Source organism: Staurois parvus, unplaced genomic scaffold (genome assembly GCF_062004578.1).
Source record: "Staurois parvus isolate SC_StPar_1 unplaced genomic scaffold, SC_StPar_1.0 ptg000498l, whole genome shotgun sequence".
Lineage (NCBI taxonomy): Eukaryota > Metazoa > Chordata > Amphibia > Anura > Ranidae > Staurois > Staurois parvus.
In genome coordinates, this window is record NW_028318294.1 from 5,780,558 (window position 1) to 5,808,083 (window position 27,526).

Sequence of the window (27,526 nt, forward strand, 5' to 3'; positions counted from 1 at the left end):
TCAGTAATACCCCCAGCTCTGCTGATCCCCCACTCAGTAGTAACTTCCAGCTCTGCTGATCCCCCATTCAGTTTTAACCCCCAGCTCTGCTGGTCCCCCACTCAATCGTACCCCCAGCTCTGCTGATCCCCCCACTAAGTAGTAACCCCCAGCTCTGCTGGTCCCCTGCTCAGTAGTACCCCCAGCTCTGCTGATCCCCCACTCAGTAGTAACTTCCAGCTCTGCTGATCCCCCATTCAGTAGTAACCCCCAGCTCTGCTGATCCCCCATTCAGTAATAACCCCCAGCTCTGCTGGTCCCCCACTCAGTAGAAACCCCCATCTCTGCTGATCCCCCACTCAGTAGTAACCCCCAGCACTGCTGATCCCCACTCAGTAATAACTCTCAGCTCTGCTGATCCTCCATTCAGTAGGAAATCCCCAGCTCTGCTGATCCCCAATCAATAGTAACCCCCCAACTCTGCTGATTCCCAACTCAGTAGTAACCCCCAGCTCTGCTGATCCCCCATTCAGTAGTACCCCCTCTCAGTAGTAACCCCCAGCCCTGCTGATCCCCCATTCAGTAGTACCCCCAGCTCCACTGATCCTCTGGTTTGCTGATCCTCCCATCTCTCTGGTCCCCACTCATCTCCCGCTATATTACTCCCACGCTATACACCATGTTTGCTATCTACTATTCTTGTGCTCTGGTCCCCAGCTCTGCTGATCCTCTGCCACTTAGTACTTTCTCTCTCTAGTCCCCGCTCCCCTTCTGCTCTAGCGTTCCCATGTTGCACACCATGTGTGCTAGTTGCTCCACGCTGGTCCAGACCCCAGTCACCTTCCAACTCCTTCTTGCTGCACACCAGATATGATGTATACACCAGACATTACCAAAATATATACATATGAACCGGGCGTGACTGATGACATCTTTCCGCTTCGCTTCTTGGTTTCCCAATACACCGTGGGATATCTCATACCTGCAATACCTACAAAACAAAGTGAAGCTAAGGGCTCATGTACACTTCAGCTGCTAAACTCACGTTTAGGAGCTGTTCAGCTATTTTTTCAGCAGCCCCTGAACTCTCCCTAATGTTTTCCTATGTGTCCATTTACACATCTTCGTTTACAGGCATTTGAGTTTACAGTCTTTTTTGAACACAGAAAACTTGCGTTCAGCAGTTGATTTTATCAGCGTTTCAAACGCAAAACGCTTGTAAACGCGGCAAATCGCGTTTACAAGTGTTTGCGGTTGAAATTTTTTTTTAACTCTTTCAGTTCCCGATGCTGTCCTGAGCCTTTTTTCATCATGAAAAATACATGCAAAGCATTTTCAAGGTACTCAGATGGACAAAACACTGAACACAGGTTGCTCCTGCCAAGCTTGTCACACATTGTAATGACCAATTCACAACTCAGACCTCTCCCACCCTTGGAAACAAAAGACATGTTAATTTATTATTATACATTATTATTATACAGTATTTATAAAGCGCCAATAGTTCGCTCAGCGCTGCAATGACCATTTAGACCTCAAATTCCACATGGAGACCCCCTGCCAGGTGACCTTAATGACTCATTCCAGCAGGCACCTTTCCCACCCTTGGAAACAAAAGAAATGTTAATGAGCAACTTACACCTAAGCTAATTTCAACACATACTGCTGTCTCTGCTTCTACTCTCTGTATTTCTCTAAAACAGAAAAAATATATATATAATGGCGCCTATGGAAAAGGAAAAAAAAAAAAATATATATATATCTATAAATCACTTATTATAATATACCAGCTGCAAAAAATCACCATAAATCAATAAGATGTAGTAAATAACACAAAAAAATATTTTGCGCTAGTAAATATAAAATTATCTCCATAAATCAAATATATAAATGGTGCAAAAAAATGTATATATATATATGAAAAAATGTCCACACTTTAAAAAATATAACACAAAAAAATGCACCAAAAAATATATATAAAGTGACAATACCACCACCAAAATTAAACTCACCAGAGCTAAAAAATATTTTTAAACCATGTATTGCTCTGGGAACAGTAGTATTAATAATAATGATAAGTCATTCATAGATGTATCTTCAAGGAATAGTATTCTGCAGAGCCCAGATCCACATAGACCAATTTCAGATGGAGCAATTTACTTTCAAATCAATTATCATCAAGGAAATCCACTTCTCAAGAAAGCCACCTTCAAACGTATCCAAAGAGGGAAATGCCAGACACTCGGAAGAAACAGAAGAGCTTCATGGTGCAGTATTATTAAAACAACATCTTTATTTAGTACTCATTGTACTTAACTCAAAGGGTGTCCCAGCCGACACCAGCATCAACAACAATCACAGCAAAACAGACCCAGCTACTCGGCACATGCGCAGTAGCTCATTGGAAACGTAATGACGTCACATCGATCAAGCTCCGCCCAGCTCAGGGCGGGGCTTGATCGATGTGACGTCATTACATTTCCAATGAGCTACTGCGCATGTGCCGAGTAGCTGGGTCTGTTTTGCTGTGATTGTTGTTGATGCTGGTGTCGGCTGGTACACCCTTTGAGTTAAGTACAATGAGTACTAAATAAAGATGTTGTTTTAATAATACTGCACCATGAAGCTCTTCTGTTTCTTCCGAGTGTCTGGCATTTCCCTCTTTGGATACGTTTGAAGGTGGCTTTCTTGAGAAGTGGATTTCCTTGATGATAATTGATTTGAAAGTAAATTGCTCCATCTGAAATTGTTCTATGTGGATCTGGGCTCTGCAGAATACTATTCCTTGAAGATACATCTATGAATGACTTATCATTATTATTAATACTACTGTTCCCAGAGCAATACATGGTTTAAAAATATTTTTTAGCTCTGGTGAGTTTAATTTTGGTGGTGGTATTGTCACTTTATATATATTTTTTGGTGCACGTTTTTTGTTATATTTTTTAAAGTGTGGACATTTTTTCATATATATATATATATACATTTTTTTGCACCATTTATATATTTGATTTATGGAGATAATTTTATATTTACTAGCGCAAAATATTTTTTTGTGTTATTTCTCTAAAACAGTCTGAAATAGTTAATAATTTACCACTTTTCAGTGCATTCTGAGCATTTGGTAGGTTCTTCTAAACGCTAACGCACATAAATGCGCATAAACCCGTTATGCAAACGAGGCTAAACAGATGTTTTTTAACCTACGTTTTCCAGCAGTCAGTTTCCATCGTTCAGAAGTGTCCCGTGTACATGGGGCCTAAAGCTGAATAAAAGCCTCTGAAAAGCTGCAGTTGCTGTAAGCGATCTTTGTCATAGACTTCTATGGAGGCTTTGAAGAGACTTTGAAGCACCAAGAAAGCGACATGGGATATCATTTTTAAGGCGAAACAAAGCAAACACAACTTGTGAACAGGACTGTAAGCTTCACATTTTATTTAGAGACATGATTAGGTATGATCTTTAGTTCGTATTTACAAAGGTCCAGCTGGACACAATGCAACTATGCATCTCATTCCTGATGGGCTATTGGGGAAGCTGACAAAAACTGTAGTAGTCGGCGCCATTCAGGGCAGAAAACGCAATAACAATAATAACGGTTTACCACATGCATACAATAAAGTAGCTGTAAAGAAATGAGTACATCTCTCCTCTCACATCACTAACCTATTAAGTGACATATCGGCATGGGTGTCACTCCACTTCCTCAAACTCAATCTTTCCAAAACTGAGCTCTTAGTACTCCCCCAAGCCCGTGCCCCCTCCCCCGACTTCTCCATTAAGATCAATAATACAATCATCAGTCCCTCCCCTCATGCCAGGGTAATAGGTGTAATCCTAGACTTCCATCTGTCCTTTCACCCCCAAATCCAATCACTGTCCAAATCTTGTAGACTTCACCTCCACAACATCTCCAAGATACGCCCGTTCCTAACCTCAGGAACCACTAAGCAACTTATTCACTCCCTTGTTATATCTCGCCTTGACTATTGTAACTCCCTCCTCATTGGCCGACCTCATCGCAGGCTATCCCCTCTTCAGTCTATCATGAATGCTGCTGCCAGACTCATCCACCTTACTAACCGTTCTGTATCTGCCACCCCTCTCTGCCAATCCCTCCACTGGCTTCCCATTGCCCAACGGATAAAATCCAAAACACTAACAATAACGTATAAAGCCATTTATAACTCTGCCCCAAATTACATCAACAATCTTGTCTCTAAATATCACCCAAACCGTACTCTCCGCTCCTCACAAGAACTCCTACTCTCTAGCTCCCTTGTCTCCTCCTCCCATGCTCATCTCCAGGACTTCACCAGAGCTTCCCCCATCCTCTGGAACTCTCTACCCCAATTTATCAGACTATCGCCTACTCTGCTCACTTTTAGGTGATCTCTGAAAACCTATCTCTTCAGGGAAGCCTATCCTGTCCTCAGCTAATACTGGAATCTTCTACTCCTCCAACCAGTCCATCCCCCACAGTTACTACCTTTTGACCACTAGCCCCTCCCTCATAGATTGTAAGCTCCATGGATCAGGGCCCTCCTATCCCTCTTGTATTGAACTGTATCATTGCTGTATTGTCTCCCGTTATATTGTAAAGCGCTGAGCAAACTGTTGGCGCTATATAAATCCTGTATAATAATAATATATAAATCCTGTATAATAATAATAATAGTACATAAAAATATGAATTAAAGTATATGTGAGCCATCACCATGTAAAACAACCCATTCAGTTTAAAATGGAAATGAAAGGCAAAACATTGTGTATAGATTTAAAAAATAAAACATTATAAATACCCTTTCTTTACCTTTCACCTGCTGTTCTCAGCTGCACCTAGAGAGATGGGGGAGGAGAAACAGCAGTAGAGAGAGAGAGAGAGAGAGTGTGTGTGTGTGGTGAGTCTGATCATTAGAGAAGAGCACACTAAGTTCCCAGCAGAGCTAGAGTACTGACCGCACTGTGCTCTCATACTTAGTGTGGTCAGATTTTAATAAGAACGCACAGGAACTGGCAGGAACACCAGCGATTCCACACAAAAGAGGCAATACAAAAAGAACAGGACACTTTTTAATACAAGTACAGCAGGCACATATCAGAAATATGAAATGTTGAGTTCACATATTCTTTAAGAACTTTGCAAGAGTTAAAGCCAAAGTCCAGACAAAACCGTATTTCAGTCTGAATAGTGCTAGAGCCTCTATCAGGTTTTTATTGCTGTTTCCCTTGAAAAAAATTACCCTCGCTTACATTACCCTCGAGGACAGGAAATGATGATAAAATTCCAAATGGGGACACAGACACATTTTCCAGGCTCCTCCCCATTCAGTATTCTACAAGTAGCACATAATGTAGAGATGCTGTGGGTCACAAGATCTAACACGGCTGTTCTGGGCCGGGGGTCAGCAAGATCTGCTTACTACAGCACACAGGTCAGTTTCAGCTGACTTTCTCATCCCTAATGCATTAAATCCTAGTATTCATATCAACATTCATTTCAAATTCCTGTTTATATTTGCGTTGCCCTCTAAAGTGGATCACATTTGGCGGCGGTACTGCCCCTGTAATGGGATATGGTGCGTAATATTAGCTGCACCTGCGATATAAAGTATCTTGTGTGTACCACGTGTATTACCTCCTCCAACCACCATGTTAGCTTAGGGTGGGTGGTAAATCTGCAGCTTAGCTGCCTATTTCACCAATGCAAGTAGTTAGCCCTTCCAGTAGTGCCTGTCTATTCCTCATGAACATTGGACGTTTTTATATTGGCTGTTTTTGGCTTTTGACATTTTTTTCTACAGTCAGTAAACCCCCCAGCATGTTATCCTATGTCTCCATAGACTGAAATCAACGTTTTTTGGCTGGAGAAAAACCCAGGACTAGTGGGCTTATAGAGGAGTTTTTTAGCTATACAAACGCTCTAACGCTGAAAAACGCGGTAAAATGCCGCAAACCAGCGTTTTTGGACTTTTTTGACCAAAGAAATTTTTTTTTTTTTTTTTAAAAAACAAAAAGAAACACAAACGCAGAAAAATGTGGGAAAACGCCACTGAACTCTAATGCAAAAATGCTAAAAAGAAAAGCTGAAAAACTCACATTTTTAACGTGACTTTATACAGCTAACGTTACCAGCGTTATCAAAGCGCCCCGTGTGCATGGAGCCTTAGATTTTATAAGGCCCCTTTAACACGGGAGGCCAGAGGGTGGTAAAAACAGATGGTTTTACCACCTTCTGGCTGATCACCTGAAAGCTATCATACAGCAAGAGGAGGCTGTACATATGCCGTAGCCGCTGTCAATACCTGTCCGTCAACAGCACCTGTCAAACTCCTCCATTCATCTGCGTTATGCAGGCCATAGACGGGTTGAAAATCGGTCGAAAAAAAAAATCGGCCAATTTTCGCACTGTTAGTGGGTTAATTGGTCGGCCCTTTTTCGGGGTTTTGGCACATTTTTTTTATCGGTAAAGTTGGAAAAAAATCGGTCAATTTTGCCGATCGGCCGATTTTCCCGGCAATGATGGGCAAATCGGCCGATCGTTTTACCGATACAAAATCTGCGCATGAGCTGTAACCAGGGGCGGACTGACAACTCATGGGGCCAGCGGGCAATAAGGGATCATGGGGCCCCTGTGTCCTTGATCAAACTCAAAAAAGCCTATGAAAAAGGTACCAGGGGCATCTCATGGGGCCCCCTACTGACTCCGGGCCCTCGGGCAGTGCCCAAGTTTCCAAATGGTCAGTCCGCCCATGGCTGTGACCTGCAAGAAGAAGAAAAGGAAGAAGAAGAAGAAGAAAAGAAGAAGAAGAATTCCAGTCCGCTATTATATTTGACATGAAAAAGTATTGCGGTTACAACAATGTATCTATTTGTATCCGAATAAAAACATCTGTATCCGAAATGGATACAAATGGATACATTGTTGCAACTGCAATACTTTTTCATGTCAAATATAATAGCGGAGCTCTCTGCAAGGGACAGAAGTAATTAAATGCCGGCCGTAGACGGGTCGAAAATCGGACAATATTTTTTACCATTGGTGGTAACGTCGGCCTATTGAACGACCGATTTTTTATTTTTTTTTTAAACGGCCGGTTTTCGACCCGTCTATGGCCTGCATTAGTCTCAATTAAAAAAAAAAAAAGTCACAGTCCTTCAGCAGGCAGCAGTATAGTCAGTATAGTTACCAAAACACCTGACAAGGCTGCTCGCCCATCTTCTAAAAAGTGATCTACTGTAGACAGCTTTTCAGAAGCTGCCCGTGTGTGAATCTAGCCTGACAGTTGGGTAAATTGCATATAAAACTCAAACCTTTTTTTTTTTTTTGTTTAATTTTCAAAAGAGTGGGCAATAGTTTAAAATTTAAAATAGTTTTTTTTGCCTTCTATGTCTGACTTCCTGTCCCTGTGACACAACAAGAAGAAAAAAAACTGGTGTCACCAGAACAGGTGCTCTGTTAAAGGATTTCACCTTTACTGCTTTCATCGACTAAATATGGGCAAATGTCCATATAAGGACACGGACGTCGCCAGTATCCCACCCCTTTGTTTACACATGCCGCAGGGCGGGGAACGACTGCGCTCACAGCTCATTGGATTACAAAATAGCGCCAAGCGGAGGTTTGGATAAAGATAGGTTCAGAGAATGTCCAAGTTCATCTCTACTCAGAAGTGAGACGACACAGATGACTGGGCAGAGATAGGGGCCCCTGTAAGATGTCTGAGGGCTCATTCGCATCACAAAGCAATGTACTGATCAGCTCTTCTCTTCAAAACGCAAATCACAAAGTGCGACGTTGGATGCTGTCACACAGATGTGTGTTGGGGGTGCATTGCCCTGATGAGCGGTATAATGCAGGTTGTAATATGACCCTAGGTTCACATCTGTGTGGGTGGTGCTGCTGTGGATCCACGCGAAAATCCGTGCAGCTGCACCACCTGTACAGAGAAATGCGGATCTGCGGGTGGGTGCCACTACTTCAAATGGCATGCCGCCCGCACTGGAAATCGCAACCATACTGGGAACCGAGGCTCCTGTGCGGACTGCGGTTTCCAAAGAAGTCCCGATTCCTGTAGCATGGGAGTCCATTCAAATGAATAGGTTCTTGTGCCCGTGCAAAACGCTGCCCACATGGCCGCATATATGTGAACCGGGAGTGAAATAGTCCTACGCAGTGCGTTCTGCTATGCATCAACCTTAGGCTGCCAACACACCAAAAATGATGGTGTACCGAATAGCTCTCAATTGGATCGCTGTTAAGGCTAGGTTCACATCTGTGCAGGTGGTGCCGCTGTTGATCCGCACAAAATCTGTGCATCCGCACCACCCGCACAGAAGAATGCAGACCCACGGGTGCCATTAATTCTAATGGTACGCCGCCCGCACTGGAAAACACAACCGTACTGGGAACTGAGGTTCCCGTGCGGGCTGCGTTTTTAGAAGAAGTGCAGGGACTTCTTCCCTGCGTGTCACGGGAATGGGAGTCCATTCAAATGAATGGGGTCTCGTGCCCGTGCAGAACGCAGCCCGCACGGCCGCATAGATGTGAACCAGGGGTGAAAGAGTCCTATGCAGTGCATTCTGATATGCATCAACCTTAGGCTGCCAACACACCAAAAATGATGGCGTACCGAATAGCTCTCCACATTTGGATCGCTCTTAAGGCTAGGTTCACATATGTGTGGGTGGTGCAGCTTCGGATCCACACAAAAATCCGTGCAGCCGCACCACCTGCACAGAAGAATGTGGACCCGCAGGCAACTGCCATTAGTTCTGAAAATCGCAACCATACTGGGAACCGAGGTTCCTGTGCAGGCTGTGTTTTCAGAAGAAGTGCAGGGACTTCTTCCCTGCGTGTCCCGGGGCACGGGAGTCCATTCAAATAAATGGGCTCTCGTGCCCGTGCAAAACGCGGCCTGAAGGAACGCAGATATGTGAACCAGGGCTCAGAAAGCATTTGGCAGGCGGTAAGGAGGATTTGGGGTTGATCTACTAAAGACAAATAGAATGTATTTTGCAGTTGCACTCATTTTCCCCAGAGCTTAGTGAATGTGATGAATCTTCACTTTGTAAGGCTAGGTTCAGACCTATGCAGGTTGCTTTGAGCTGTTTCTGCATTGCGTTTTTGATGCGTTATTTTTTACTTTTTAAATTTCTCTTGTTGCTAGGCAGATTTAAAATGCAAAACGCATCAAAAATGCACTACATGCTTTTCTGCAGCATTTCCATTGGTCTATAGAACCAAAAACGAAACTTTTTGCATTCAAAAAAGTCGCTGCATGCAGTCTGGTGCAATCTCAGCACACCGAAATGAACGGGCTGATATCGCACTGCACCCAAGTCGCATGTGGTTCGCACAGGAGTGCGCGGTGCGTTCCTGGCAGATTCATGGCATAAGCCGGCCCTTAGTGTACCAGACTGAAGCCAGTGTGAAAAATGTTCAATTCACAGAAACTAACCCACCACAAGGAGGCTCGTTATTATACATGCCGGTCACAGGGCTGACAACAAACATCCTCATCCTGGTGGGCAGATTCCTGAATTGGAATATAGAAATGTCAGGAGACAATAGGAGCCTGCTGGGGGGGGGAGGGGGGTAAGGCACTTGCCTTGTGATGATGCTGATGGCAGTTCAAGCTCCAGAAGGGATAATACAGGCTGACTTTTCCCAGTGTCACTAGATTGCAAGCTCCTGGGGACAAAGCCTTTCCTCTCCACAGGCTGTATATAAGGGAGATCAGTCCTGTGAATGGACACAGCAGATATCCCAGTCTGCCCTCACTCACTCACATGGACTGCATACACTTCTATACACTGACTGGGCTCTGTGTCTCTACACTTCCTGTGTTCTACCAATAGTGCCCGCCGGAAACAGGGAGCGCGCAGTGCAGTTCCCTGCCAGTGTACATCAGTCACAGGTGTCACCGCGACACCCCTCCCCCACCACCGGGAACCCGGTACACCCCACGACACCCCTACCCCACCACCGGGAACCCGGTACACCCCACGACACCCCTCTCCCACCAGCGGGAACCTGGTACACTCTCCGACACCCCTCCTCCACCACCGGGAACCCGGTACACTCTCCGACACCCCTCCTCCACCACCGGGAACCCTGCACACCTCCCGACACTCCTCCCCCACCCCCGAAGACCCTGCACACCCCCCCCCCCCCCACACACTCCTTCCCCACCATTGGGGACCCTGCACACCCCTTTCCCCACATAAGGACAAACCCTTGACACCCACCATCGGGGACCCTGTACACCCCCCGACACCCCTCCCCCACCATCGGGGACCCTGTATACCCCCCAACACACCTTCCCCATCATCGGAGACCATGCACACCCCCTGACACCCCTCTCCCACCATCGGGAACCCTATACACCGCTCGACACCCCTCCCCCACCATCGGGGACCCTGTACACCCCCCGACACCACTCCCACACCATTGGGGACCCTGTACACCCCCCAACACACCTTCCCCATCATCGGAGACCATGCACACCCCCTGACACCCCTCTCCCACCATCGGGAACCCTATACACCGCTCGACACCCCTCCCCCACCATCGGGGACCCTGTACACCCCCTGACACCCCTCCCGCACCATCGGAAACCCTATACACCTCCCGACACTCCTCCCCCACCGGCGGGACATCCCATCCCCACCACCGGGACCCCCCTTTCCCCACATCAGGACAACCTACTCCACACACCCCTTCCCCCTCACCCGGACTCCCAACAGCCCTCCCCCACCATCAGGAACCTTGTACACCCCTCCCCCACCATCAGGACCCCCCTTCCCCATCTCAAGACACCCCCCTCCACACACCCCTTCCCCACCACCTGGACCCATCCCCCACCATTGGGAACCCTGTACAACACCCCCCCCCCCGACACCCCTTCTCCACCACCGGGGCACTCTCCGACACTTTTTCCCCAGCCCCGGGACCTCATCTCAGGACACCCCCCTCCACACACCCCTTCCCCACCACCCGGACCCCCTCTCCGACACTCCTCCTCCACCATCGGGAACCCTGTACACCCGCCCCCCGACACACCACTCCTCCTCCACCGGGACACCCTCCGATACCCCTTCCCCACCTCAGGACACCCCCAACACCCCTCCTCCACCATCGGGAACCTTGTACATCCCTCCACCACTGGGACACCCTCTGACACCCGTTCCCCACCACCGGGACCCCCCCCTTCCCCACCTCTGGACATCCCCCTCCACACACCCTTTGCCCACCACCCAGACCCCACCATCTGGAACCCTGTACACGCACCCGCTGACACCCCCCCCCCCAACACCACTCCCCCACCATCGGGAATCCTGTACACCCCTCCTCCACCACCAGGATACCCTCCGACACCCCTTCCCCACCACCGGGACCCCCCTTCCCTACCTCAGGACACCCCTCCACACCCCCCTTCCCCACCACCCGGACACCCATCCTCCACCATCAGGAATCCTGTACACCCCCCAACACCTCCCCCACCACCGGGACACCCCTCCCCCACTACTGGGACACTCCCACCCCCCTCCAACAGCCCCACCATCAGGAATCCTGTACACCCCTCCTCCACCGCCAGGACACCCTCCGACACCCCTTCCCCACCACCGGGACCCCCCTTCCCTACCTCAGGACACCCCTCCACACCCCCTTTCCCCACCACCCGGACACCCATCCTCCACCATCGGGAATCCTGTACACCCTCCAACACCTCCCCCACCACCGGGACACACCTCCCCCACCACTGGGACACTCCCACCCCCCTCCAACACCCCCACCATCAGGAATCCTGTACACCCCTCCCCCACCACCAGGACAGCCATACAGCAGAACACACACCCCTCCCCCATCATCAGGAACCCTGTACACCCCCCCCCCCCCACACTTCTCCCCCACCACCAGGAAACAGATACGACACCCCTCTCCCACCACCAGGACACCTGTACACCCACCAACATACACTTCAACATCCTCCCCCAATATATCTACACCGACATCCTCTCCCCATCACCGAACACCAGATAATACACCAAATAACACACCCTCCCCCCATAACTTCCAAATAATACCTCCCTTCCCCCATCACCTCCAAATATTACCCCCATAATCCCTAAATAATACCTCTCTCCCCCCATAACCTCCAAATATTACCCCCCTCCCCCATGCAAATTTTATCAGGTCTGCCGAATCACGTGTTGCTGGCTATCTGTATAAAATAGCTGATGCTAAAAGAAAGAAAAATAAACATGGCTGCCTAAATCTTGGCCAGAATTTCTTTATGTAATATTTGAATTGGCAGAACAATTAAAGCAAAATTGGATAGCAGGCGTGAGGCTGATAATGATAGAAATGTACAGAAACATTTCTAGTAAGATGGAACAATTGTCAGCTAACATTGACTTTTAAAAGAGATTTCCGAAATAATGAGTTGATCGCTTCTCTACAAAAGAATCTAGAGAATCTCTGATGAATTGTGTGATTGTAAAGGGATAAAATCAACTTTAGAATAAGAATATGAAAAGTTGAGCATTGCTAATACCAATCTCCAGCAGGAGTTAGATGTTCAAAACCGGGCATATCAGCAATGGTACAGGAAACACAAACCTTTTACTTGGTGGAGAACAAATGTCATTGAAAATTTTAGCATCTTACACCCAGACCCTTCTGTGAAGATCATAAATCCACCAAAAACCAATGCTTCAGAATATGAGAGTGACTACAGTAACCCCTCAGATGAAGATGAAATGCCTTCCATTAGTGAACGTTCTCTTCCTAAATCAACCACTTCACAACTGCGGTATAGCCAAATGACGGCTACAGCACATTTGTCCAGTTTGGGAGGGCGTCATGTGACATCCTCCCAGAAAGTGCACCCGGCACTGTCAGTGATCGATGTGTCCTATGGAAACAGTTGATCACATGACTAGGTAAAAGGCCAATCACAGTGGCCTTTTGCTATGTGGTCATCTGTGTTCAATGATATAGGAGATCACAAAATGCAGTTGCCCATTATCAGTAGCACTTTCCTCATGCTGTCACAGCGTGAGGAAAGTACTTTCGATAACCGGCAAATGTCACAGAGGACACCTGCACTGACTAGCAGTGCTGTCAGTCAGTGCCCAACATTGCTGCATATCAGTATAGCATCATCAGTGCCTCCTAATCAATGCCCATCAGTGCAGCCTATCCGTGCCACCTCATCAGTGCAGCCAATCAGTGCCCAGCAGTGCTGCTTATCAGTACAGCATCGGTGCCTCCTAATCAATGGCCATCAGTGCAGCCTATCCATGCTACCTCATCAGTGCAGCCTTTTCACATACATTTTGTACTGTTCCCTGCCTGCATTTTTACTGTTCTTTCTGCCTGGAAACTGAGAAATGTCCATGGCGTCCAAAAAGCGTCCCTTTAGGTCAAAAGCGGTTTTAGACCAGCTAGAGAACAGCGATAGTAAATCAGAACCACTTGCAGAATTGAGTGATAATGATTCGTGGGGAAATTCGTCATCAGGCACTGAAAACGATTTAGCGACTAAGCTCAGTGATGTGCAAACTTTGCACTCTATTTCAAATTTCAGTGTTTTTGGTTTGATTACATTATTGAATTAAATTTATTATTGTTATAATATTATTTTTTATGATTATTATATTATAATTTATGATTTCGTGTTTCAAATTTTATCATACCCGGGATGTTTACTAGACTCTTGTTCAGACAGATTTCAGTGAGTTATTCCTAAGAATTACAGGCCTACAATAACAAAAATAACATATTTCCATGCAAAAAAATGTACCGCTTTGAGCACAGAAATACTGACATAATCATATCGCTAGGGAGGTTAAAAGAGATCCCATAAAGTTTGAATCCCTAAAAAGCAGTTATGCTGAAGTTGTTAAAAACTCCAGACCTCTCAGTCAGAAAAAGCCTAAACCCAATCCAGATTTGAAGAAGGTCTGTGTCACTGAAAACTTCAACAGAAAGCCTATTTTTGCTAAACGGCATTCCCCTAATAACAGGAGAAACCAGGGAGGTTATTACCAGAATTACAGGTCTAACCAGGAAAAGGTGCAATCTGGTTCTGAATGAGAAGGTTCTGTTAGATCCCAGATTTCTAATTCTAAAACTCCAACCAAGGGTTCATTGTAAAAAGAGGTCATCTTTATGACCACATGGACCAGATGCAGGGTCAAGTCAGTGCGTTAGCAGAACAAATGGAGAAGATAACTAATTTCTTCACTGCTAATACCAAAAATCGTTTTTTAGGAAATCCTATTCCAATGGAGAGCCTTCCTTAACCACTTCCCATCCGGCCCATGTATAAAAACGGCCGGACGGGAGCATTGCAGTGGGGGGTGGCTGTTTATAAAAGTCCTCCCGCTTCCCTGCCTGTTCCCTGGGAGCGTGCGGCACCGCCATCCGGTACAGCGGAACACTAATCGCTGTATGGGACCTCTGTGTGAGGTCAATTAGTGATCACATGAATAGTAGTAAGCAAGATGTCACTTCTGGCATCATTGCTTACTACGTGTGAAATCTGGGAATGGTCACAAGGTACAAGGCTATTCACAATAGCCTTTTACCATGTGACAAGTTGTGACCAATCACAGCTCTCACAGTATTTCTCAATGGCTGCAGGAATGCAGCCAGAGAGAAGGAGAAATGATTGCTTTTACAGCCTTTATGGGTGTAAAAGCCATCAGTGTAAGAAAAAAATAAAAAATCTTCATCACCCCCCACAAGTAGTACAGTGTCACGATGGTGACAGTATGTTAAAAAAAACACATAAATAATATAAAAAAATAAAATTAAAATGTCAAAAACATTTTTAGAAAAATTATATTTTTGGTTATAAACTAATTTTTTTTTTTACTAAAAAGATGAATACATTTTGGCCAAGATTTATGAAGAAAGATTATTTATTTGCAAAATGTTATAAGAAAAACACTTTTTTTTTCAAAATGTTTGGACATTTTCAGTTATATAGCAAAAAAATCTAAATCCCAGTGATGAATACATACCACCAAAATAAAGTTTTATCTGTCTCCAAAAAAAATGCTAAAAATTTCATTTGGGTACAGCGTTGCATGACTGCACAATTGGCATTCAAAGTGTGATAGTGCTGAAAGCTGAAAATTGGCCTGGACTGGAAGGGGGTGAAACTGTCTGGACTTGAAGTGGTTAAAAAAAAGCAGGAATGAACAGGCTAAAGCATCAAGCAAAGTTAATGCCTGTAATGCCAGGGCTTTTTTCCTGTGGGAACGTGGGGGAACACAGTTTTGGCAACTCAGGTACTGAATGTATGTAATGGCAAGGGGTGCTTGGGTGTTCTGGAAGGTCTATTGATGGTGGATGCTGGAGGATCTATTGTCTGTTGTGTTCTGGAAGGTCTATTGATGGTGGATGCTCCAGGATCTATTGTCTATTGTGTTCTGGAAGGTCTATTGATGGTGGATACTCCAGTATCTATTGTGTATTGTGTTCTGGAAGGTCTATTGACGGTGGATGCTGGAGGATCTATAGTCTATTGTGTTCTGGAAGGTCTATTGATGGTGGATGCTGGAGGATCTAATGTCTATCGTGTTCTGGAAGGTCTATTGATGGTGGATGCTGGAGGATATAATGTCTATCATGTTGCGGAAGGTCTATTGATGGTGGATGCTGGAGGATCTATTGTCTGTTGTGTTCTGGAAGGTCTATTGATGTGGATGCTGGAGGATCTATTGTCTGTTGTGTTCTGGAAGGTCTATTGATGGTGGATGCTGGAGGATCTATAGTCTGTTGTGTTCTGGAAGGTCTATTGATGTGGATGCTGGAGGATCTATTGTGTTCTGGAAGGTCTATTGATGTGGATGCTGGAGGATCTATTGTCTATTGTGTTCTGGAAGGTCTATTGATGGTGGATGCTGGAGGATCTATTGTCTATTGTGTTCTGGAAGGTCTATTGATGGTGGATGCTCGAGAATCTATTGTCTATTGTGTTCTGGAAGTTCTATTGATGGTGGATGCTGGAGGATCTATTGTCTATTGTGTTCTGGAAGGTCTATTGATGGTGGATGCTGGAGGATCTATTGTCTATTGTATTCTGGAAGGTCTATTGATGGTGGATGCTGGAGGATCTATTGTCTATTGTGTTCTGGAAGGTCTATTGATGGTGGATGCTGGGGGATCTATTGTAACCGGGGAGAACCTTTTTTTTGCTTGGGGTTATATTGTTGCCGGTGGGGGGATATATTGTTGCTGGGGGGGGGGGCTTATGTTGCTGGGGGTCAATTGTTACTGAGAGGGATCTACTATTGAGGGAGAGGTCTTCTGTTGCTGGCTGCTGGAGGGTCTATTAATTTTGGCTGCTAGGAAATCTGTTGTTACCGCAGGGGGTCTAATGTTGCTGGGGTGGTATTTTGTTGTGGGGGTCCATTGTTGCGGAGGAGTGGGTCTAAAATGGGTGGTACTGGTAGGTGAGTAGTGGTAAAACCAAGGGATGTTGCTTAGAGGTGCGTAGAGGACGTAGACAAGGGGTGAATTAGAGGGGGGAGTTCCTGCACCTATTCTCTGAGAAAAAAGCCTTGCTGTAATGTGCCAATAAACAAAAGCAGGTAAATAAACCTAAGTGTCTGTATGCCTGAGAAGAATTTAACAGGTTAAGGGGGGGCAAAGTGTTTGTGTTTCCGTTTTACAGCCCACAGAATCCTCCACAGTGAAACTACATGACAGGCATTCCAAAGGACTTGCATGTGAAAAAGAGGAAGGAGGGTCGACGGGTAAGGTATCTCACAGAGAGACGCAACTTTTTATTGGTATTTTTGAAAAACATAACTTTTTATAACTATAACTTGTTTATGTTTTCTCTTTATTTGACTTTCCCTGTCATAGGAATGCAGGTTTCTGAAAGTGCTATATCGAGAACCGATTTATTCAGTCCTTTCTTCTTTAGAGCACTAGATGGCAGTGTATGCAAGAAAAATCCCTCTATTCAATAAGGCCTGATTCATATTTCACTTCTTTGGCTCATTCATAGAACACCAATATTTTCTCCTGTTGAACTTGGGGCTCCCTTAGGCTAGGTTCACACCTATGCCGTTTGCATTTGACCCGTTTCTGCATTGCGTTTTGCGGTGTGTTTTTTGCCGCATTTTTGATGCATTTTGCCTTTTTGTTCTTGTTGTGAGGCAGATTTAAAATGCAAAACGCAGCAAAAACGCACTGCATGCTTTTCTGAAGCATTTCCATTGAAGTCAATAGAACAAAAAATGCAACTTTATGTTACAAAAAAATGTCTCTGACTCTTTACAAAAAATGCCCCTGGTGAAAACATGGAGATGTGAACATACCCCGTAGGAAATCAAGTTAAATGGACTGCAGTGCGTTTCTGAAAAATGCTGCGCAAAATGCTTAGGTGTGAACCTAGAGTAAGGGTTTGTTTACACTTGAAGTTGGGGGTGGCTGGGTTTTGTTTTTCTGCCCTCCAGCTGCTCCCCCATAAGCTCCCCCATAAGCAAAGGCAGCGGACAGAGGGGTACACATGCCGTGGCCGTGATAATTTACTTTGGCGGGGTGGTGTGGCTTTTATGAGATTAAAATAGGCAGTAAGGAGGCCACTGCGGATGGCTTTCCAGAGGTGCAGAAGTCCTTGTCATATATATATAAAAATAGCCTCAGCCTCCATGCACACTAGCGTATTTGTAAGCTCCTAGAAGCTGTTAACAGCATTTTCTTTCTGCTCCTAGAAGCTAAATAGTGTCATCCAGGGCTTTTTTTCAGCGGGAACTTGGACCGCAGTTCCAGCACCTCCAGCACTGAATATATATAATGGCAAGGAGTGCTGGAAGTGGTCTACTGTTGAGGGGGGGGGTCTATTGTTGCTGGAGAGTCTATTGATGCTAGCTTCTGGTAGATATGTTGTTGCTGCTGGGGGTCTATTGTTGTTGGGGTTATATTTTGTTACAGGGGTCCATTGTTGCTGGGGGGTCTATTACTGCTGGCTGCAGGGGATCTATTATACTGCTTTTCTTGGTATCATTAACAAATGACTTAGCACCAAAAAATGATACTTGGTTCTATTTTATCTATAAGGAGCGGTACTAGGAGGAGGGTAAGGGATGGAAGCAAAGGACTGTGCTCAGAGGTGGGTAGGGGGCCTACATAAGAACTGACTCAGAAGGGGGTAGTTCCTGCACCTATTCACTGAGAAAACAAATCCCAGGTGTTATACTATGTGTCCATGCACCCTACTTTAGGCTGTTAGCGTTTTTTGAGCTTGAGCTTCTATCAGCATAAAAAAATTGTTTTTGTACAGTTTTTGGGAGCGTTTTTCCAGCAAAAAAAACCCAAAACTCTAAGCGCTACTAACAGTTTTTAGACAGAGGGTCAGGTGTTATGCAGCCTCATAGGACAATCGGAGAATAAAAACTCATCTTACAAGCTTTACCAGTGCTCTGCTGGACACTGATAGAAGTCACAAGACTGCTCTAACTGCTGATGAGAAAAGGTATTTAGCAGTTTATATTTACTAAAATAATTGCATTTCCAAGTTCTGTGTACTGTGGTAAACCAGATATAGTGAATGCAGGGTCCTGGGCTTAGTAACACTTTAAGACAGCTCTCATTGACTAACATAGGATTCCACATGTCATGCGACTTGGTGTCTCACAAGTTGGATCACCAAGTCGCGGCAGTGTGAACTAAGCTTTAAAGTCATTTGTTTGGCACTCCTAAACCTCGTTATCTCTAACTTGTCAGCTTCTCTAATAAAATTCCCTCCTAGATTGTAAGCTCCAAGGAGCAAGGCCCTCCTATCCCTCTTGTATTGAACTGTATTGTTGCTGTATTGTCTCTAATTGTCTGTAATAATAATAATAATACAGTGGCATTCTCTTTAGCATGCGATTATTCACTATAAAAGCATTGGTAAGACCTAATTTTAAATGTAGTTGTACCTATAAAGGAGCCAGCAGTATTTAAAGGTCCCCTACCTATTCTGTGAGATACTCCAGTAACCTTTAGTAGCAATTTTGAGGACACTAATCTACTTCTTTAGAACTGTGAGCAACATCCTTGTAGAAGTAGATGGCAGACTGGGCTTTTTGGTAGCAACTTGAAGATATAAATCTTCCTCTGAGAACAGGTGAAGCCGAGTCCTTTCACTAATATTTAAAGAGATTGTGCTCTTCAGGAAAGCAGACACAATATCCCCTTCACACACAGCTGACTCTATAATACCAGAGGGGTGGCAATGGCACACAGTCTCTAGGATCTCTAATACCAGTCTGTAATCACTTAATGTCTTAGATAGTGGATTGCCTCCTTACAATATCTTCCAGACACTTTCTCCCAGTGACATTAGACTAGATCCTCAGGCAACAACCCCTCAGTCAGCTTCCAGCAACTTTAAGCAGCTAGGCCCTCCAGCTAGCCCAGCTGAGGCCTTCATGGACTGCAAGCACGTGGCAGGATTGCCTAGGGGGCAGTCAGCCCCTCTAGGCTGTGCTCTCCTCCTAAGGGACAAGGCACTTCTGTTCCAGGTCCCAGACTATTTATACACCTTACCAGCAACCATCTGTGCAATCTCCCACATTTGGGATTGGCTGAGACAGTATAAGCATTCATGCTGCCCAATTGCCTCACTCCACACCTATGTTCCAGAACCACCCAGAAAGCTCTGGATTGCATGGAGAAGCAGCCAAACCTAAAGCCTGTGAAACACGAGAACAGACCTGACTAATCACATGCAGCCGCACTGGTTACAGTGAGTCAAAACTACATTTACTTAATCTAGTACCTGTCTGGGAGGATGCAGCATAAATAAACATTTCAGCTTTGGATATAAGTTCATAGAAAAAAAGATGTAAAACTGCAAAGAAAGTGAAGAGCAACTAAATGAATACATTTTAATGTTGAGTCTCCCTTTGCAGAAAGCCTCCCTATACTAAAATATTTTTACATAGTCTTCCACAAAAACTTATTCTAGCTGACTCAATAGAATTTCTGCCTTGCGGTACTAGAATGTTCAGTCCCATCCAGTACACTACATGCATGGAGTTTGCATCTTCTCCCTCTGCTTGCACGGGTTTCCTCTGGGGACTCCAGTTTCCTCCTACAGTCCAAAACTGATAGGTAATTGACTCCTGTCTTAATTGTACCTAGTATGTATGCATGTGCAGTACGGACCTTAGATTGCAAGCTCCTGAGGGAGGGGACTGATGTGAAACAGCCAGCACTGATTCCTTCCCCAAATATAGTGCAAAAACAGCAAGGCGAACAGCATTTTCTCTCTCTCTCTCGTTGGCTCAGCAAGTCCAGGGAGTGTTTTTATGCTCTTGTTTGTAGATTAAACTTAGGTGGGGTGAGGAGAACATGGGATACCCCAAGACTACAGGACAATTAGAGGACACTTTCCTTTCCACTGATCTGTGTCTGTGTCCCAAAGCAAAGTAAATGAGATAGAGTTTCCAAGAGACCCACAACTGGCTGAGTAATGACTAGTGATTTTTTTAAAGAACAGAGAACTGCACACAGTCACTATGGCTGAGTTTACTCTCTCAATGTAAGAGGATCATCAGTTGCCTCCTTCTGATATCTGCCAGGCACTCTTCAGTGAGGGAGAATAAAACTCCCAATATCACAGGACAGCTGGACACCCTCCAATAACTTCTACCAGGTGCTCTTCAGCAAGTTCTCCAGACCAAAATCCCAGACCAGACTTTGAGATTGGTCCCCCCAGCTATACTACAGCTGGGACATAGATGACCCTAAAACAGCATTCCAGCAGACTGCCCCTAGGGGCAGAGCCCCCCCCCCCCCGGGACTGGGGACTCCTTGCAGGACTGGACCCAGGACCCACTCAACTCCTGCTCCAAGTCTCCGGAGACCCACTCAACCACCTTCTGGACACACCTCCCCAGGGATTGGCTAGATCCCCATAAATATTCATATCGCCCCTCTGTCTTTCCTTTCACTATGATTCTAGAACCCTCCAGAATGCAGGGGGGAAAGTCAGATCACCAGCCTGTGAAACACAGAGCAGGCTAAAATAATCAACAACTGCTCCACTTTCTACAGAGGAGCCAACCTAAATTTACCTAATATCTTATACCCTATTAGGGTGCTACATTTATAAGAGATAACATTGTAGACTGTTGATCTAGGGGAGTTACCTGATTGCCCTTGAAGGTCAGAGAGAATTTTTTTCCCTCTCAAAGCAAATGTGGCCTCCCATAATAACAGAGTTCTGATAATTTTTTAACTTTTTACTTTACTTTTGACTCAGTGTGGCACTCGGGTCACATGCCCCCTCTGCCACCCCCTAGTTTTGGTCCTGCACACTCCCAGTGAATTCAGGGGCTGTTCTGCTGTGATCCGTGACTCTGTTGCCACATGTCAAGTCCTGAGCCACCATCTTCCTCTGTTATGTCATTGGAAGCTGGATGTCTCTTCCGGGTTCTTGGTAAAGCAAAACCAGGTCTTCCCTTCAGCTGCTGTGTGACCTTGCTCCTGTAGCCTTCTGGAATATGTGATACGAGTATCTCAGAAAGAATGGAGGCAGGGGCCGGGTTCGACTAAAAATGAAAAAAAAAGTAAATAGCACAAAAAAATTGTGTTTTTTACATTTCGGAGGGTGCATGGTTGCAATGGTGAGAAGTCTATTGTTTTTTGCATGAAGGTCTGCTTAAACAACAGTCTGTCTGGTAACAGATTAGCATTTTGCTAGCTATGTGAACTCTCTCAAATGATAAAAGTGACCATCTGGCTGACCATTTGCAGATGCAGTAGTTTCTATTTTATTCCATTTAGCTGACTTAGCTTTTTAAAGTCAATATTGTTGACCGCAGAACATGATGCTTTTCCTACTTTGACCTTCAGTTCCAAATGTAGCACCCACCTAGAATAGGTTGCTAGAGAGATTCAGGCAAATTTAGTTCTTTAGCTCTTCTGTAATCACTGGAGTGGTGTGTGATTATTATTTTTTTTGGCTATTCTGGGTCTCACTGGCCTCAAGCTTAACTTCTTTCCCCTGCTTTCAAGTGGATTTTAGAATGTAGAGGCTAGAAAAGGCACCCTGGGCCTGAACATTCATTTGGTCTCAGCCAATCATTAAGGGTGAGAATGCTCAGTAGGAGGCTAAGGAGTGCATAAATAATCTGTGTTCTGAGGTCCAGAAGGAGAAGACCCAGCCTGAAGGGTTGCTGCCCTTCTGGGCAGAATAGCTGAAGTCTGCTAGAGTTCATCAATGTCCTAGCTCAGTGGGAGCTAAAGGGCCTACTTTTCAAGAGGAGCTGGAGTCAAATCAAAGGGGGTTCACTGAGGATCTGGCCTGTGAGCTCACAGGAGAGGTGTCTGGTTTATATTCATCCAAGTATACAGGGACATTGTGACTATAGGCCTGAATGTGGGATGTGACGGAGGGTAGGCAGGACAGAACACACAGAGTAGATGGAAAACGCACAAAGTGTTATTGAGACAAACAGATGACAGTCACTTAATAGGGGAATTCGCAGGGAGGGTGAATACGCAGTAAAGGGCAGAAAAGAGGGGCCAACACACTTATAGTCCAACACTGAGAGCCAAGGAAGAGTCTCTGTAGCAATTGTAATCCAACAGGGGGGGTCAGCACAGGAACAGTTCAAGTAAAACAGGGAGAGAGCATGTACTCATGGATCCGACAGGGTGCCTGGTCTCCCAGGGATAGAAAGTGGAACACAGGTACCTGTTGGAGTGCGGATCGCGCGTGCGGTCTCCCCCTTTGAACTGGGTCCTCGGGCGACTGGCAGGCAATCTTGCAATCTCTCCCCTAGGCTGGGGGTCTCTGGCAGCTGGCACTCAGCCCCGCAATCTCTCCCCTAGGCTGGGGGGTCTCTGGATCCCTGGCAGCTAGCAGGCAGTCCTGCAATCACTCCCCTAGGCTGGGGGTCTCTGGATCCCTGGCAGCTAACAGGCAGGCTTCCCCTGCTCTGGGGGGCCTTAGGCAGGCTTGTGTCTCTGCAGAGTCTGGCCATGAAGGTCCCGCCGCAGCTGGGGCTCCTTCGGTGGCTGCACAGTGGGGAATACCCCTGGAGCGCCCGGCATCAGCTTCTAAAGCTGATGTCGGATGCTCCCTGGTTGTCTAGGCAACCGGGGCAGGCTGGAGCTGGCGTGCCTCGTTGCCCGGCAATGAGGCACGCCCCTTGGACAGGGGCCGCGCCTCTCGTGAGCACGGCCTTTGTCCAGGGACAACTGCAAGTGCGGGAACTTCCCGTGCCCACGCTGCAGATGACAGGACTGAAGTGGCGTCAGCGAGACACTGTAGCCCGGAACATCTCTGTGGGGAGGTTCGCACCTCCACGCGGAGAGGTGTGAACCTCGCCACCTTCTCCTCTCTGCCCACAGCCGGAAAGGGAGAAGATAGTGGCAGAGGTGGTGAACACCGCACCTCTCATCCCACTGCGGCAGGATGAGAGATGAAGGGGGGGGTCACTGGACCACAGGGATGAAAGCGGCATATCGGGCTGGAGACAGGGGACACAGTGGGGGGCCAGGATGACATCAGAGGGGCTGGGGACATCAGAGGGGCTGGGGCAGGAAACAACTTAGGGCAGTGGAGGCCATGCAGCCAGCTGGCCGGGAGGGGGGAAGAAGCCACCTTGATGGACGTTGGCCATTTGGCAGGGGTCCCTATACCATGACATGGGATTCTAATGCTTGTTTGCTCCCCTAACCCTTTGAGAATTTGCTCCAGTGTTGCTGAGATAGGACTGTTCCTGTGCTTGTAGTTCCTGAATTGCCTGTTCTCCTATTGTCAGTCAAGAAATTATCTTGTAGAATATAGTTAAGGCAGAGAGTGTCCTCTGCTACTTTGTGCATTCAATTTGGAGTATTCCAAAGCTCACCCTGCACACCAACCAAGTTCAATGAGCATTAAATCTCAAAAATACATTTCCTGCCTGATTATTGAGTTGTGAGACTGTCCGTGCTGCTGTGTGTCTGGCTGCCTTTACACCTACTTGGGAAGAGAACCTGGGACAAATCTGTGGGGCCCATCTTGGGTCTGTGCTACAGAAACATTGGTAAGTCTTCTATCTGCAATTGTGGTTAGCTACTATTAGGTGACTAAATCAGAGTTGCAAAGAGAGAGCCTGCATATAAAAAACACTTGTGTGAATTCTGACAACCACCAACTGTTCTTTGTAGCAAATGAACCACTCACAGAAAAGGTTTTACTTTTGTGTATGGCTGAACTTGAATGGGTTATCTCAGTCTACGACTCGTTGGGAACAGGGAGTAATTTGTTTGACTTCTCCAATTTATCAGGTTACTCTGCATATTCTACTTCTAGATCCATCTTATCTGCACTAAAAGCACTCAAATCCACAGTAACATTGGTGTCCTACATTTTTTGAATACATAACCTGATACTTATGATTTTCATCTTAATGTTCATTTGATTATAAGAGCATCAAGAGTAGAAAGGTTAAACCAGGTGAAAGAGAGGGAGAAGCCAACTGAACATAAACAAGTTGGATAACTGAGCTTGCTTCGGTTCAGGTAAGCATTTGTCAGTACTTCAGCTCCTCACCTTCTTCAAGTATACTTGCCTCTAAAGATGACATACATTGTTTGAATTTTGTTGAGTTAAAATTTGTTTAGTTGGTGGCCCTTTCAGCCCCCACTATCCTTCGATTGAAAACCAAAGGAGATGGGTAGAAAATTATCAGTCGAACACTGGCTGCATCCATAGACATCACTGGGCCAGTGGCATCATAGACCGTATACAGTCAAAGACTTCACCTGGGGGACCACACCCCCTTATATATAACAGCTGTCATCTACTGGACTCTTCATTTGGTGAGCAACAAGCAAGTGCCCAGGATGTCTTGGCAGAAGTGTTTTTTTTGGATGTCTTTATTTACAACTTATATTTAATGAATGAGTAGGAGTACTATGTACCCCACACTCATTCACATGGGGAGTGGTAACTAGGAGCCCACCTATTATTAAAGTACCTGGCAAGGTACCCCCCCCCCGTTGAGGGCATGTTGCCTGGTATGGTTCAGAAGAGGGTGGCACACACTTGTTCCCCCCCCCCACACCTCTTTCCTGGCCAGCAACGCTGCATGCTAGGACTAGGGGTCTGATATGGATTTCCTATGGGACCTCACACATTTTTAAAAAAATAATGTTTTTGTTATTTTTATTTTAAATCCAGACCAGATTCAAAGGGCCTGGTGTGAAAAAAGGAGGGGGACCCCATGCAATTTTTTAAATATACTATCCCCGCCCCTTTCCTTACATGACTGGGGATTCCCGACTATGTAAGTGGATGGGGCTGGTGATGTCACTGGTTGTTAAGGACTTGGTGGTGCCTGCACATGCTGACCTTCTTGACAATCATCGATAGCAGGAAACTTTCATGTGTAAGAGTGAAGATAATACCGCTAGTCAGTGTTGCCAACCATTTTTTACTGACTAGACATGGAAAATTTACTGACAGAGCACATTTTTTTTACTGACAACCTGAAAAATTACATTAAAAACTAAGACAATCACTATTTAAACAGTATAAACACAGTATGGAAACACTGACAATACCCATAGCAAGTAATCTGACTGGTTTACACTTACAAAAGTCAACACAGCATGACAAATTATCAGCCCCTGATATTTATAGACAGTTGTAAAAATCACTGCTTTTTACAAACTGTCCATAAATTTAGTAATGGTTGGTGCTATCATACATCTATTATTACTTCTATTATCTATTACTTCAATATCTATTATCTGGCTCTTGTTGAATGGGTAAACATTTGGATGTTTATCTGAACACAAAAGTTTGGTCTGAACTTGTGATTGGCCAGGACCTTGAGCTCATCCCTAATTAGTACTTTATTATAAGGACCAAGTAAACTTGATGTATTGATTGAAAGCTTGGTCCTGAGTATACAGTATGTAAATCCAAAATCTACTGTACGTTCAGTATGTTTGGCATTATGCCTCACTGTTAGACTGTTAGTTTTCCTAAGAACATGTAGTTTTAATCAGTTACACAGTTTTTCACCTGGAGATCCTACCATTAACAATACTTTCTGACAATGCTAAGCCGCTGCCTCCCAATTAGCAACAGTGTTGGCAGCCCATCATGCAAGCTGGTTTATTTGGCCATTGGGTTGCCTATGTAATAGAACCAGGGGCGGACTGACCATTTGGAAACTCGGGCACTGCCCGAGGGCCCGGGGTCAGTAGGGGGCCCCATGAGATGCTCCTGGTACCTTTTTCATAGGCTTTTTTGAGTTTGGGCAAGGACACAGGGGCCCCATGATCCCCTATTGCCCAGGGGCCCCATGATAAGTAACCTAATGGCCAACTGAAGGGACTGATGCAACAGGCTGAAAATGCTACTGCTAATATAAATATAATAATAATAAGAGGCATATTTAATAATACAAGTCTACCATTGTGCTGGCGATGTTACAGTTGCAAGAAAAAGTATGTGAACCCCTTGGGATTACGCAGAGTTTTGCATGAATTGGGCATAAAATGTGCTCTGAACGTCATCTAAGTCACAACAATAGAAGAACACAGTCTGCTAAACATAATACTACACAAACATTAGATGTTGCCATGGTTTAATTGCACATAACATGTAAACATTCACAGTGCAGGGAGGAAAAAGTATGTGAGGCCCTAGCTTAATGACTTCTCTCAGAGCTAATTGGAGCCAGGAGTGAGCCAACCTTGACTCCAATCAGTGTGATGATATTGGATGTGTTGCTGACAGCTTCCTGCCCTTAAAAAACACACACCTGTTTTGGGTTTACTGGTTTCAAGAATCACTGTCTGATGTGAACCATGCCTCGCAGAAAAGAGCTCTCAGAAGATCTACGATCAAGAATTGTTGACTTGCATGAAGCTGGAAAGGGTTACAAAAGTATCTCCAAAAGCCTTGATGTTCATGTGTCCACGGTAAGACAGACTGTCCACAAATGGAGAAAGTTTAGCACTGTTGCTACTCTCCCTAGCGTGGTCATCCTGTAAAAATGACTGCAAGAGCACAGTGCAGAATGCTGCATGAGGTAAAGAAAAATCCTAGAGTGTCAGCTAAAGACCTACAAAAATCTCTGGCACATGCTAACATTTTTGTTGACACATTTACAATAAGGAAAACATTAAACAAGAATGGAGTACATGGGAGGACACCACGGAGGAAGCCATTGCTGTCCAAAAAGAATATTGCAGCACGTTTGAAGTTTGCAAAAGAGCACCTGGATGTTCCACAGCACTACTGGCAAAATATACTGTGGACAGATGAAACCAAGATTGAGTTGTTTGGGAAGAACACACAACACTATGTGTGGAGAAAAAAAGGCACAGCACACCAACATCAAAACCTCATCCCCACTGTAAAACATGGCGGAGGGAACATCATGGTTTGGGGCTGCTTTGCTGCCTCAGGGCCTGGACGGATTGTTGTCATTGATGGGAAAATGAATTCCAGAGTTTATCAAGACATTTTGCAGGAAAACATACGACCATCTGTCCACCAACTGAAGCTCCGCAGAGGAT

General features: G+C 45.4%; 1 protein-coding gene across 1 annotated transcript in view; it reads right to left on the bottom strand.

The window, feature by feature from the left end:
* WWOX (WW domain containing oxidoreductase) overlaps window positions 1-9,822 on the bottom strand; it is a 1,232,324-nt gene extending 1,222,502 nt beyond the window's left edge. Inside the window, exon 1 of the mRNA XM_089689818.1 lies at window positions 9,591-9,822. The gene's annotated coding sequence lies outside the window, so the exon portion shown is untranslated. The remainder of the gene's footprint in view (window positions 1-9,590) is intronic.
* Between the last annotated feature and the right edge of the window lie 17,704 nt (window positions 9,823-27,526).